At 43.8% G+C, this 13,937-nt stretch overlaps 1 long non-coding RNA gene across 1 annotated transcript; it reads right to left on the bottom strand.

The window, feature by feature from the left end:
* Positions 1-10,689: 10,689 nt before the first annotated feature.
* LOC134481118 (uncharacterized) lies at positions 10,690-12,558 on the bottom strand. Its single transcript, XR_015632877.1, has 2 exons — positions 12,404-12,558; positions 10,690-11,050 (listed from the first exon to the last, which is right to left on the bottom strand). It is a non-coding gene; the product is annotated as an uncharacterized LOC134481118 (long non-coding RNA).
* Positions 12,559-13,937: the final 1,379 nt, after the last annotated feature.

The raw sequence follows: 13,937 nt of genomic DNA, 5'->3' as shown, positions 1-13,937 counted from the left end.
TCTCTCTCTCTCTGTGTGTGTGTGTGTGTGTGTCTCTGTGTGTGTGTGTGTGTGGATGTTCAGAGATTGTCCACAGAGACAAATGGCAATTTGGCTACTAGTGTTTGGCAATTTTGCTGTGATAATCTCTGAAAACCAGGATGGTCTTCCATGACATCCCTTTTTCTGGCCTTTCCCGTACAAGTCTTCTGAATTCTTCTTTCTTGGTTTTACAGATTTCCTCTATTTCGTTTTACCACACCCCACCTCCATGATCTTATTAGTTTGCGCTCATATAGTGGGAACCTCCGAAGTTTCAAAATCACTTCTTGTGCGGCGTTCTCCCGCCTGAGAAACCACATAGTCTGGAAGCTTGTGCTAAAACTGGACACTTAAAAGTTACTAGTTATTAGAAATTGTGTTTAAATTTAAAAATCATTTTCTCATTTGTGTGGGCTCACCCGACACATGTAGGCAGTGCTTACTGATTGATCAGGGCGCCGTCCACTTCCGACCTCACACAGACCCTGACAAGGATTACTTCCGGTGCTGTGTGACTTATTTCTTCTCCTTCCAATGAAGGTGCAGACTTGAGCCATTTCTGCTGTCAGCACTTAAATGACCTAGTTCCGGTTTCTCACAGGCTTCCAGCATCTAGGTTGAGTCCTTGACATGGGACATCCGGGACACGGCACAGCGTTCTGTTGGGCTGAGCAAGAGGGATCTCTGGTTTGGATTGTTTTCTCTGCCCAAAGTACATGAGATTAAATTCGCAGACGCCATGAGTCTATAGAGGCTTCTGTGAACTCTGTGTTGTTATTATCTTTTCAAATCCTCTTAGTTCTTGGCCGAGTCGCTGACACCTGCCTCGCTCTGTGAACTGGCTGCCATCGTTCTATTACCGCGATTTGATCGATGTGTCGCCTTCATTTGTCAGCTCTCCCAGCTCCATTTTCTGAGAAAGGCTACTTCCCTCTGTGCGCATGGCCTCAGGTGTTGGACGCTACCTCTTAGGAGGTCTCAGGCCCTTCCTTTGAGGCCCTGTATCCCTGCAGAGAAGGAGCTAAAGTCTTTGAAACAAAATCCAGTAACTCCACGGTGGCTTTTTCATGCCTTTTGAGAAATCCGAGGACAAGTCTTTACACTGGCAGCTATTCATACACATTAAACTCTTAAGTCGAGAAATCCAACTTGCGTTTTAATCCTAATATCAAAAAACACATGAGTTACCAGTAGATTTATTGAAAGAATCAAGTATGAGTTTGGACACTCCCTTGTCTCTCTCTCTCTGGAACACAATTTTTCCCCTTTGAAAGCTAAAATTTCTAATTTTATTCAAGTCCATTAAAAATCCACATTATTCTTAATTTTTTGATGGGAATGATTTTAGTTATCTACAGAGTGACCTGCTCCACACCCCTCTTTCCATGACTAAAATGAAGGCTATTTTAAAAACAGTCTGCCTAATGGAAACCTAGTTTTTTTTTCTTTTGTCAAATATTATTTCTTGACTTTAGGAATTTTTTTATAATACCAATAAGACACCAACTGTTCTCTAGATGTCTCCCCTCCTCCATATTACTCTATTCTTTGGTAAACATGGGGTGAGCCCCCTCTATGTTCATTATTAAATCCTTTTGATTCGATTTGTGGACAAAAGCAACCTACTGTCTGTCTTTTTCTAGTGCTTTTCCTTTTCAGGGAAAGAGAAATACCAAAGCCTGCCTGAGAATTAGGATTTTTCAAAAGTCTCATCTCATTTTGGATTCCAGTTTTCAAAGTTGACATTCATTAAGGGGAACGGATATGAACTTCCCATCACGGTTTGGGTGTGTATTACTATTTCTTATTATATTTATTTTCCCTTTGTGACTTGAGACGTAAGCTACCCACAGACAAAAAGAGCTATCGAACCAAGTTCCCATCTTCCCCTCTCTGTAAGCTGAGATTTCTAAGGCTGAAGAGGAGAATAAAGCAAAATGAAGCGAGTCTGCAGATGTTGTCCACATTCTTCCTAGAACAAGAAACAGAGAGAGATATGTTCCATGAACACGTGTATCAGATGGACCAATGAAACTGCAGGGGCCCTGGCTAGATCTAAAATCCCTATAAATGGTGTGTGTGTGTGTGTGTGTCTGTGTGTGTGTGTGTGTGTGTAAACCTAGGTATATATATATATATATATATATATATATATATATATATATATATATATGTCTTAGGGTTTTAGTGCTATGAAAAGAAACCATGACCAATGCAAGTCTTACAAGGACATTTGGTTGGGGTTGGCTTACAAGTTCATAGGTTCAGTCTATTATCATCAAGGCAGGAACATGGCAGCATCTAGGCAGGCATGTGCAGGAGGAGCTGACCCTTATACATCTTCCTCTGAAGGCTGCTAGAAGACTGGCTTCCAGGCAGCTAGGGTGAGGGTCTTAAAGCCCACAACCACAGTGACACACCTACCCCATCAAGACCACACCCATTCCAACAAGGCCACACCCCCTAGCAGTGCACTCCTATTTGTCACTATTTGTCTTTAAACTAGAAACTCATTCATAAAACTGTTCAGTGGACAACAGGTAACTTTAATGAAATAAATACAGAAGTATTAGAAAGATAGACAGGAAGATGTGTGCCTTAGTTACTGTTCTATTGCTGTGAAGAGACACCGTGACCAAACCAATTTATGAAAGGAAACATTTAATTGCCGTCTTATAGTTTCAGAGGGTGAGTCTGTGGACCATCGTGGTAGACACCATGACAGCAGGCTGGCAGGCAGGCAGGCAGGCCTGGCTGGAGTAGATCCTGAGAGCTCACATCCTGCTCCCCAGATGAGAGTGAGGGGGGGAGAGGGAGAGGGAGGGAGAGGGAGAGGTAGAGGGAGAGAGAGAGGGAGAGAGAGAGAGGGAGATGGAGGGAGGGAGGGAGAGGGAGAGAGGGAGAGAGGAGAGGGAAAGGGGGGGAGAGAGAGAGGGAGAGATTGGGGGAGAGAGTGAGGGAGAGGGAGGGAGAGAGAGAGGGAGATGGAGGGAGGGAGGGAGAGGGAGAGGGAGAGGGAGGGGGAGAGAGAGAGAGAGAAGCCATGTGGGCTTTTGAAATCTCAAGGCCCCACCTCTCATTGACACATCTCTTTTAACAAAATCACAACTCCCAATCCTTTCTAAAGAATCCACCAACTGGAAACCAAACACATTCAAGTATTTGAACCTCTGAGGGTCACACTTATTCAAAATCCTAAAGTATGTTTTTTTTTTCCTGTAAAGAAATCAAGTAATGAGTGTCCATCCCATTTGGTAGTATATTTTATCGTTACATTTCATTTCTCAGAGGTTAGGGTTATTTGCATAACAAGTTTCCAATTAAGCCATCACTCTCCCATAAGCCAAAGGCATCATCCCCCCCCCCTTTCTACTTGATTATCCACATAGGGGTTACTGAAACATATCCCTTCATCCTGATTTAGTTCAAAGCATGGGGAGCTATTGATGTGCAATTAATTGCTATTCATAATGGGATAAAACACAAGCCAACATGATTGAGTCTATTGTTGCTGGGAGCTGGATTCCCCTTCCATTTAATAAAACGTGATAAATATGATTTTAATGCAAGCCTAGAAACCCCAACAAAGCCTTTAGTTTATATTTCTTTCAGTATTTCCAGATCATTCTCTGTGATACAAAGGAAGCTAGAGGAGGAGAACTGTGTGGAGTCACTGACACACACTCACCAAAGGATTCGTTTGCACAATAAGGAGGTATATCTTGTCCTCTGAGAGTTGGCCCCAGTACTCCCAATGATCTAAAAGTCCTCAGGTTCCTTGGATAAAGCAACACTGCATTTGCATATAACCTATGCTAGCCTCTTGTATACTCTAGTCATATTTACATGTGTGTGTGTGTGCGTGTGTGAATAGAGACATGTAAGTGCAGAGGCTGGGGGAGTGTAGAGCGTGTTCTGCTCCTTCACTATCTACTGTATTTCCTTGTGACAGGGTCCCCTGCTGAACCTAAGGTGAGTCTCACTGTCAGGAAGTCCCCGTCATCCTCCTGTTCCCATACCAAGCCCTGGTGTTTGCATGTATGACCACACACTTGGCTTTACCCCTCTGCCGAAACCCCAGACCCTCCTACATTTTAAATAATCTCTGAATTACTTTTGTACTTAATGAAATGAAATCATGAGGGGCTGTTATTTAGTAGATGACAAGAAAAATGGTTTGTATGTGTTCAGTACAGATATGGTATTTTAAAGACCACTTTTATTAGTTCCTTGAGAACTTGGTATATTATATAATGATAGAATTTACTTCTCACGTCTCTTCCTAACTCCTCCCAGATCCATCCCCACCTCATCCCTTTTCCCAACTTCAAGCTCTCTTTCTGCCTTCTGTAATAACCCACTCAAGTCTTTTATGCTGCCCATAAATTCATGGGCCTTGGGCAAGCCCCTGGAGACTGGCCAGCTTATCACCAGCTATATCTTTGTAGAAAACTGACTCTCCCTTCCCTGTCAGCTAGGGCTGAGGGATCGTGGTTCTGTCATGTATAGAAGACACTGCTTTGTTCTGGTTCTCGCTGACATCTGTATCTTATATTTCCACTCCCTCTTCCTTGAGGGTTCCTAAGACTCAACTCCTTTCCTTTTTGCCTCTCTCTGTGAGTCTGTGTATATGCGTGTGTGTCTATATTATAGATGTCCCATTTTACATTCAAGCACACACATGGTGGGGGCGTCTTTACAATTGACTGCTGACGGTATCTCACCCCAGACAAAATGCTGCAATGCAGACATGGTGTAGCTCAGTACCATAAAGAAATAGGTGATGTTGCGAAATCTACCCAGCTGTTTCTAGTGTGAGGTGAAGTTTAGAACTCTGACACAACCTTCTGGCCCTACCCTATGTGTTTAAGATACACATTGTCCCAGTGCAATGTTCAAAGGTGGGGCTAGGAAAGGCGATTGGACCCTGTGGGCTGTAATCAATGAGTTCATCTGTTCATGGATGTGTATGAAGGTGGCGGGAAACTAGGAGATAGAAAATTAAGGAACTTGGTCATTTGGGACATGTCTTGGAGGGTGATTTTTTTGTCCTTGGTCTCTTCCTGTGTTAGTCCTTCCTGGATGACAGTGAGGTTAGCTGTTGAGCTCTATCGTGCCCCTTTCATGGTCATGTGACCATGGACCGAAACCTATGAAATCATGAACCAAAATAAGTTTGTTTGCTACGTCAGTTGCTAGTCAACTTGTAAGATTGATGAATGTGATTAACATGAAAGTGGCCAAAAGTGATCCTGAGCATACCAGGTCAGGTCTGGATTTGATGTAGGAGGACCCATGACTTAACCCTTTAAACTCTTTGTCTGGAGGCTGCACGCTAAGAGAAGACCCAATGTTGCCCAATTGGTTTTATCCAGAAGATTCTGCCAATGTATCTATCGTCTTAGCAAATCAAGAACCTCCTGCTTCTCGCTCTGGTCCTTCTCCTGACTTCACTTCTGTGTTTTTAATAGACTTCGATATCATATGAATTAGTGGGAAATGAGTATTAAAAAAAGGAAGGAAGCTATAAATTTTGCTGCAAAATCATTAAATTACGCACTTAAAATAAATGGTTTTTTTTAAGTATGTAAATTATACTTCAATAAGGCTGCAGAAAAGGCTTGGACAACTATGATGCCTGTCGTGTGATTTGCTATTTGTCATAGTTCCTGTGACTTTTATCTTAATAGTAGTGGGCTTTATTACAGATGAATCAGACACCAGGGTAACCAGGGAGAACACTCTGTTCCGTCAGGGAAAAAAAATCAAGTCAAATTCATTGGCTTTCTTGATGAGGGTTTTTCTGGTCACAGCTCAGTTGGCTGGAAGTTGGACAGCTATTGGCTGAGAGCAAAGATGGAGAGAGCACAATATTTACAGGGATAACTGAAGGTTGTGCTCATGAAAGGGGCTGAGTTTCACAGAGTGCAATTGCAGAAGCTCCAGCGACTGGTGGAGCTGGGCGCTAGGAACCTTGCAAGATGGCCATTATATGTTTTGTGATGTCACGGCCAAGTGTATGTCAAGGATAGATGAAGTAGAAATTTTTTGGTTTCTTTGGGAACTCACTTGTGTCACAGGATGTTTTTCTGGAAGCTATGTTAGGAGAGCATGTTTTGCTGAAGCAGACACATGAGAAGGCATGTGATGTTTCGCTGGAGCACACTCTTGAAGGGGAACAGGATGTTTACAGAGAACATAAATGTAATCCCACAGAGAGGGAGAGGACATTTTTACATTGCTACACCTTGCAAGGCTTCAATGGTCTTTGCTGGTCTTCGTTCCACAATGAGAAATGCACAAAAGGACCTGTGCTTTCCGGGCTGCTTCTGGCTGCTTCCGCTGCTTCTTGTTGGTTTGTTAGAGCCTTGTGGTCTCTGACAGGTCAAGGCACTGCTATTGATTCGTGTTTTGCATTTGCTATTGGACCATACTGCACCATGAAGATTGAAGTTACCCCAAAGAATTACTTCTAAATAGGTCCACAACTCTCGCCCCTTTTCCTATCAACTTTCTCTCTCTGCTACCTCTGGTTGGTGGGTAAGAAGGTTTAAGAACCCTAAATAAAGTAGGTTTTGAAAAAATCTAAGCCTACAGATAGATTCTTGAGTTTTGAGAAAGGGCTATGTCTCCTGCTGAGAGGAGACGATATGTAGGTTGTGACTTTTTGGTTCTGTGGTCTACTGTGACCCATTAAATGGCCAGTGACTGACAGTCTCCCAGTAAGTGCAGCACACACTAAAATGCTTTTGCTTGGCGTTGGGACCTGAGGAATGTATTCATTTCTTGTCACATATCCTCGAGTTTTCATGTTTGTGACAGTAGTTACTCTTCAGTAATGCCATACAGGGAAGTGGGTCTATACACTGAGAGAAGAGAGTGGCTAGTGGTGAGTATGTAACATGGAGTAAGAGAATCATTACGGTGCTGGGTCTCTCCCTCTCTTTTTTTTCCCAATATGGCAACCTGGAGTCAACTGAGAAGAGAGAACAATTCAAGAACTGCCTCCATTAGATTAGACTTTAGGCAAGTCTGTGGAACATTTTCTTGATTAATGATTATTGTGGGATGGCCCACCATTTTGGGCAAGTTCATCAGTAGTCATGTGTAAAAAGAATAGCCTTTTAGGCTGTAAGAAATAGTAATGGAGCAAGCCATGGGGAGTGTGCCAGTTTGAATAAGAAAGGCTCCCACAGTCATATATTTGAATATTTAGTTAACAGGGAGTGACAGTATTTTCAAGGATTAGAAGAATTAAGAGGTGTGCCTCAGTGGAGGAAGTGGGGGTGTCGACAAGGGTGGGGTTTGATGTTTCATGAGCCCCATGCTTCCCCAGAGTTTCTCTCTCTCTCTCTCTCTCTCTCTCTCTCTCTCTCTCTCTCTCTCTCTCCCTCCCTCCCTCATTCTCTCTCTCTTTCCCTCCCTCCCTCTCTGTCTCTCTCTCTGTCTCTCTCTCTCTGTCTTTCTCTGTGTCTCTGTCTCTGTCTCTCTCTGTCTCTCTCTGTCTCTCCCTCTGTCTCTCTCTGTCTCTGTCTCTGTCAGTCTGTCTCTCTGTCTCTCTCTGTCTCTCTCTGTCTCTGTTTCTGTCTCTCTGTCTCTCTGTCTCTCTGTCTCTCTCTGTCTCTCTCTCTGTCTCTCACTGTGTCTCTGTCTCTCTCTGTCTCTGTCTCTCTGTCTCTCTGTCTCTCTCTGTCTGTCTCTCTCTGTCTCTCTCTCTGTCTCTCTCTCTGTCTCTCTCTGTCTCCACTCTCTATCTCTTTCTCTCTCTCTCTTTCTCTCTCTCTCTTTCTCTCTCTCTCTCTCTCTCTCTCTCTCACTCTCTGCTTACAGAGCAGTAGCTCTCTATTGCTCCCGTGATATGCTCCCTGCCATGATGATGGACCAGACGTCTGAAACTGTAAGTTATCCTCCAATTACATGCTTTCATTATAGTAGTTGTCTTGACCATGGTGTCTCTTCACAGCAACAGAACAATGACTGAGACAGGGAGCAGGCCAACAAGCTGGGCTCCTTGTTACCGCTTCAAGCTCCTGCTCTGGTTTCCCTCAGTGATGGTCTGTAACCTGTAAGGTAATAACCCTTTCCTCCCCAAGTTAGTTTTGATCATGGCATTCATCACGTAGAGAAGGAAGCAAACTAGAACGTCACAGGTCAGTACATGAGCAAGTCTTTCCTTTAAATTAAAACAAAGTGTCTATACGCCTCTATTTGTGGTTATGAGGTAAGCGACTGTGGCTCTAATAGACACAATGTTTCTATAAGAAATTGTCTTACTAGGGTTCCTATTATTGTAAGGAAACACGGTGACCAAAGAGCAAGTTAGGGAGGAAAAGGTTTTTTCAGCTTACATTGCTACTCATTCTACATTGCTGCTCATCACCAAAGGAAGTTGGGACAGGAACTCAAACAGGACAGGATCCTGGATGCAGGAACTGAGGCAGAGGCTATGGAGTGGCACTGCTTACTGTCTTGCTCCTCATGTCTTGCTGAGCTTGCTTTCTTATAGAACCCAGGACCACAAGCCTAGGAACGGTGCCGCTCACAGTGGGCTGGGGCCTCCCCCACCAATCACTAAGAAAATGCCCTCCAGCTGGATCGTATGGACGCATGTTCTCAACTGAGGCACACTCTTCTCTGATGACCCTAGCTTGCATCACGTTGGCATAAAATCAGGGCGGTGGTTAGAATGTGATTGTCCCATGGGAAGTGTGGCCCAAGTAGGAGGTGTGGCCTTGTGGGAGTAGGTGTGGCCTTGTTGTCGGAAGCATATCACTGTGGGGGTGATATGCTTCTTCTCCAACACCATGTCTGCCTAGACGCTTCCATGATTCCTGCCTTGATGAAAATAAACTGAACTTCTGAACCTGAAAGCCTGCCCTAATTAAATGTTGTCCCTTGGGGTTGGGGATTTAGCTCAGTGGTAGAGCGCTTGCCTAGGAAGCACAAGGCCCTGGGTTCGGTCCCCAGCTCTGAAAAAAAAGAACCCCCCCCAAAAAAATGTTGTCTCTTATAAGTTGCATTGGTCATGGTGTCTTTTCACAGCAATGAAACCATCAGACAACCAGCCAGTATAAAAACTTCCAAATAGCAGAATTAATCAAAGATACAATGTATTTTCAAGCCCTGCAGTGAGAACTTATTCTTGAGAGAAGAAACAGCAATGAATGAGTCCAAGATAAGGTTTTCTCCAAAGAATCTCTTGGAGTGTAGATGTGGCTCAGAGAGACACCTTGGAGTGCACAGGGGCTTCTCAGGAGGAGAGAGCTACATGGTCAGGAACCGCAAAGCATTTTAATGTCACGGCAAATGGCATAGGATAGTGCTCAGCACCTCTGCATTGGAGGCACCATCAAGAGTTTCTGAGGATGAGCTCACATGTGAGTAAAAGACGGGAACTTCCTGGGGCTAGATAGGGTAACAGGGCCCTGCAGGTGTGTAGGAAGCCATCCAGTCCAAGGAGAGCCAGGCAAGACAAGCCAGTGCAGGAGCTCTTTGTGGTCATCTAGGGGCATTGAGAAGAGACCTCAAAAATATTACAGGATGCAACAGAGTCTAACGTGCTCAGGGAAGCTAAACACAGGATCAACGTAACACCTGACAGAAGCTCACGACATCCTCATCTTCCCTTTTAAATTACTTTTACTGATCATACAAAATAATGGGCTTTATGATACTTTCAGGAATCGATAGATATAAACTTAGTTTGGCATTCACTACTCTTGAGTTATCCTCGACAAACTGTCCTCTGGGGCAGCCTCCACCTCACATCCACCTTCTGTAGTGATGGTTGGCTGTTCTTTAAGGAACCAAAGAGAGCAATATGGATGCGGCCCAAGTTCAACTCATTCTAGACCCTTTCTGTTCTTCCTGTGTCTCCTGCTTCACTTTTTGAGAACTCCATCTTGGAATTCCTGCGTCCCTCAGTGTCCTCTACTCCCTCATATGTTCTTTAGTCTTTCTTCCACATCCCCATCAATTTAATCTTTCTTACCCTCATTCTGGTCTCTTCTCTGCATGTGAAGTTTGGATTTATTTGATAAGATGACTTTAGGGGCCTGGAGAGATGACCAATGGATCAAGAGCTCGTCTGCTTTGAAAGAGGACGTGGATTTGTTCTTTGAGCTCATGTCCAATGGCCACCAACCACATTTAATTCCAGCTCCAGGAGACCTGACTATTCTTCTGTCTGTGATCTCCTGTATTCATATCCTGCCCCCACCCACATAGTTAAAAATAATACATCTACAGATGAGAAACAGGTTTCATTACGTTTCATTAGTCAAAGAAAACCTGATCTTCTCTGATTCTGAGTCTGCTTGGATCAGTTTATTGGGTTTCCCCTTGAGTTCCAAGATCACCTTCCTGTTACCTGCCACTCTTTCCCCAACAGTCTGTTTCTCCCTCAAACTTTACCTCAGAGAGTCTATCTATTTCTGGCCCCTCTCCTCTGCTTCCTAAACATCCATCTTTTTTCCCGTGCCATCCCTGCTCCTCTATGCCTCATCTCCAGTTCTTTTCTCTCCCTAAAGACCAGACCAGCTCAGGCCTGTTTGTTTTAGTCTACGTGACATCAGACTTACTGTTCACAACCTTGACCTTTCCGGCTTCCTCTCCATGTTCTATCCACCACAGCCCGTCTCCTCCACATAAGTGTTCACAGACAACACATCACATCGCACATTTTATTTTTTAGAGCAAAAACAAATTCCACTGGAAAAGATACTGGAGTTGTCAAAGGTCCTTGTGTATCTGACACAGAAAAACAAACATTTTCCCCCCAATCCTATAAATTACCCATCTACGTCCACCCTCACTTTGTGAATTTCACCTTAACAGATCTTTTCTACCAGATTATAAATGTAGATGTGGACATCAACATCATCCTTGATGAAGTACATGGAAGGCTTGCCTAGAACTTTGTAAATGACGTTGCCGATCTTTTTGGACCCGTCGCTTCTGGTGTACTGCACACATTGACCTGATAAGATGTCACTGTTAACGTCTGACTTCACCTCTGCTGGAGGAGTCTCTGGAATGATATGGAGGATACCTTCTGTGTAATCATCCAGGAGCTGGTAGATGTATAGGACTGGATCTTTCTCGTAGGTGATGTAAAACCAGTCCTTCATGATCGGCACCTGGGCTAGGACCACCCCCCTCCAGTTGACCTTAGAGCCATGTTTGCCCTCAAATTTATGCTCCACATCTTTGCCAATCATGGCACTTGCGAAATGGGCATCTTTCACTTGAGGAAACACTACTTTGTGAGGCAAGACCTTAAGCTTTAAAATCCTCTCATCGTTGTGAATTTCCAGTCCTTAGACACAGTCAATTCTGTCATACTTGACCGGATAGAGAGAGGGATTTGTTGACAGTTGATCTAGAACAATGGCCTTCCATTGGGTGATGGGCTCATCACCTTCCTTCAATCCGTGGGAAATTCTGCAGCCCACAATGTCCCCCAGGGCCTGGGGCAATGGTGGAGAACACTTTAATTCCAGCAGTTAAGAGGCAGAGGGAGGCAGACCTCTGTGAGATCAAGGTCAGCCTGGTCTACAGAGTTAGTTCCAGGATAGCCAAAGCTATCCACAGAACAACCCTCTCTCAAAAATCAAAATCTAAAGTTCAAAGGGAAATGAACAAAAGGTCCTCTCAGCTCAGAATAACATATTCAGACACATTTCTTCAGCCCGAGGCACTTTGACTCTGCTGAGGAACCTCTCCTTGAATGTCTAGGTCAGTGTGGTATTAAACTGTGGTATATAAACTGTCCCCACTTTAAGCAAGCAGAACTGAGAAAGGATAGCAAAGGTGCCAGAAGGGTGGCCACACCCCTCTTCTACCCTCTAACTATGAACTATGTGGCAACATCCACAAGTGTCTGCCCAGAGACACAGCACACCAGTCCACTGGCTTTCTGTACTGTGCATCCTGACCCAGGCCCAGGTTTATTCCGCGACGCTGTTGCATCTTCGACCGCAACTAGAGTCTTTTGTGTAGGCAACAACAGCCATTTAGAAATAATATCTCCTGGGGTTGGGATTTAGCTCAGTGGTAGAGCAGTTGTCTAACAAGCACAAGGCCCTGGGTTCGGTCCTCAGCTCCGAAAAAAAAAAAAAAAAAAAAAACAAACCAAACAAAAAACAAAGAAATATTATCTCCTAAAATGTACAGGCACAGAGAGGAGCTTTGGCATTTTAGTAGGATTATGAATTAGATATTGTTAGGAAATTATAATAAACTCTTAGACTGACTAGCCTAGACCGTCCGCCGAGCTCTCAAACGTGGAAGACATCAGAACATACGGTTACTCGCGGTACGAGGGAAAACTTTTAGCTTTCTGGGCTACAAGGATCCCCGTTATCTTCATAAACGTATTTACCGAAAGAAAATGTCCTAGTCGTCCAGATTCTGTCTTCGGAAACCGATCAGGCTCCGAAAGGCTGTTGAACAATTGTGGGGTTCAGGAGCTGAACTGGCTTTCACACCCCGTTGCGAAGATGGTGAACCCACCTTCAGGGGAGTCTCGCGCCCCCAAGCGGAAGAGAAGCGCAACCTCCGCCCAGTGCTCTGTGACATCATCCAGGCTCTACTTACGTCATAGAAGCCCTCTCAGGCCAGTTCCTTCCCTAGTTACGCTTAGAAACGTCCAGCATCTACGTTTTAGCTTCTCATGTAGCCTCCTGGAGACCCAATATAAAGTCCCCACCCAAATATTCTGATGACTCGAGTCACAGTCTGCCCAAGTAGCTCTTTTCATGCATTTTTTTTTCTGAAAAAGTCTTTGGTTTCTGAGTCACCAACATCCTTGGTGGTTATTTTCACACCTCCTATCTTTCCTTTGGTTATCTTTAAGCCATTCTCCATATCAGAAATATTGGTAGACTCTCCCTCCGAGGCTGCCCACTGGATAGCACCCCAAAATTAGCTTCATCAAAACCCACAATTAGAGGAGGGCCATTTTTATTCACACAAAGCTGGAATTTGACAGGATTAAATACCTTGTATTGAAGTCAATGGCAATCATGAATTATGGATTCTTTGCAAAGAGCGAGAAAAAATTAGCTCCTGGACCTGCTTCCAAATTCGGGATAAATTGATGACAAACCCGATATCGACCAGACATATTTTAAATGTCTTTAAAATTTACCAGCACTTCTGGTTAAAAGGAATTTATTAAATCAAATGCAGCAAATCAGGATGAAATAGATGAGGTAATTTTGTTTTTGAAATATGGGTAGACAGAATACTGGATGCAAGTAAGTGTGGAATTTACCTGTAAATTAGAGGGCACTTTAATTGTTTGTGTCACATAGTTCTTCAGATCTTCAAAAGGATTCTTTTCAGAACCCTCCCCTGTCCACACCATACTCTGACCCTCCCTTCCCTCTTCCCAGTAATTCCCTTCAACTTTAACATTATAATGTACTAAGAGCTTAACAACTTATGGTAGCTTTTTAAAATCTGTCCACTTTTCTAAGTGCACTGTCTTCTTTGTCTCCCTTCTATCGTAGTTTTAAGCACATTTTCCTTCACACTTTGAGTTTTCCTCTCTCTCTGCTCTCATGACTCCTCTGCCATTATGTAACTGTTGTCCACTATGTGGCTGACCTCAATGTGGGGTTAACTCACATGACATGATTTTTCCCCCTTTTCTCCCCTTCATCTTCCTTCTCTAGGCACCTGCTGATATTTACAGCCTTGGGGATTTTTTTAAGCCTGAAAAGCACACACACACACACACACACACACACACACACACACACACACACACGCACATACACAGAGAAACACTCATACAAACACAATCAGACAAACACACACAAACATACACAAACACACACACATGCACACACAAACACACACACAAATATACACATATACACACTCAAACACACAAATACAGAGTGAGACAG

This window comes from Rattus norvegicus, chromosome 11 (genome assembly GCF_021556685.1).
Source record: "Rattus norvegicus strain SHRSP/BbbUtx chromosome 11, alternate assembly SHRSP_T2T, whole genome shotgun sequence".
Classification (NCBI taxonomy): Eukaryota; Metazoa; Chordata; class Mammalia; order Rodentia; family Muridae; genus Rattus; species Rattus norvegicus.
Note: the sequence above shows the minus strand (reverse complement) of the source record. Positions and strands in the feature narration are given on the sequence as shown.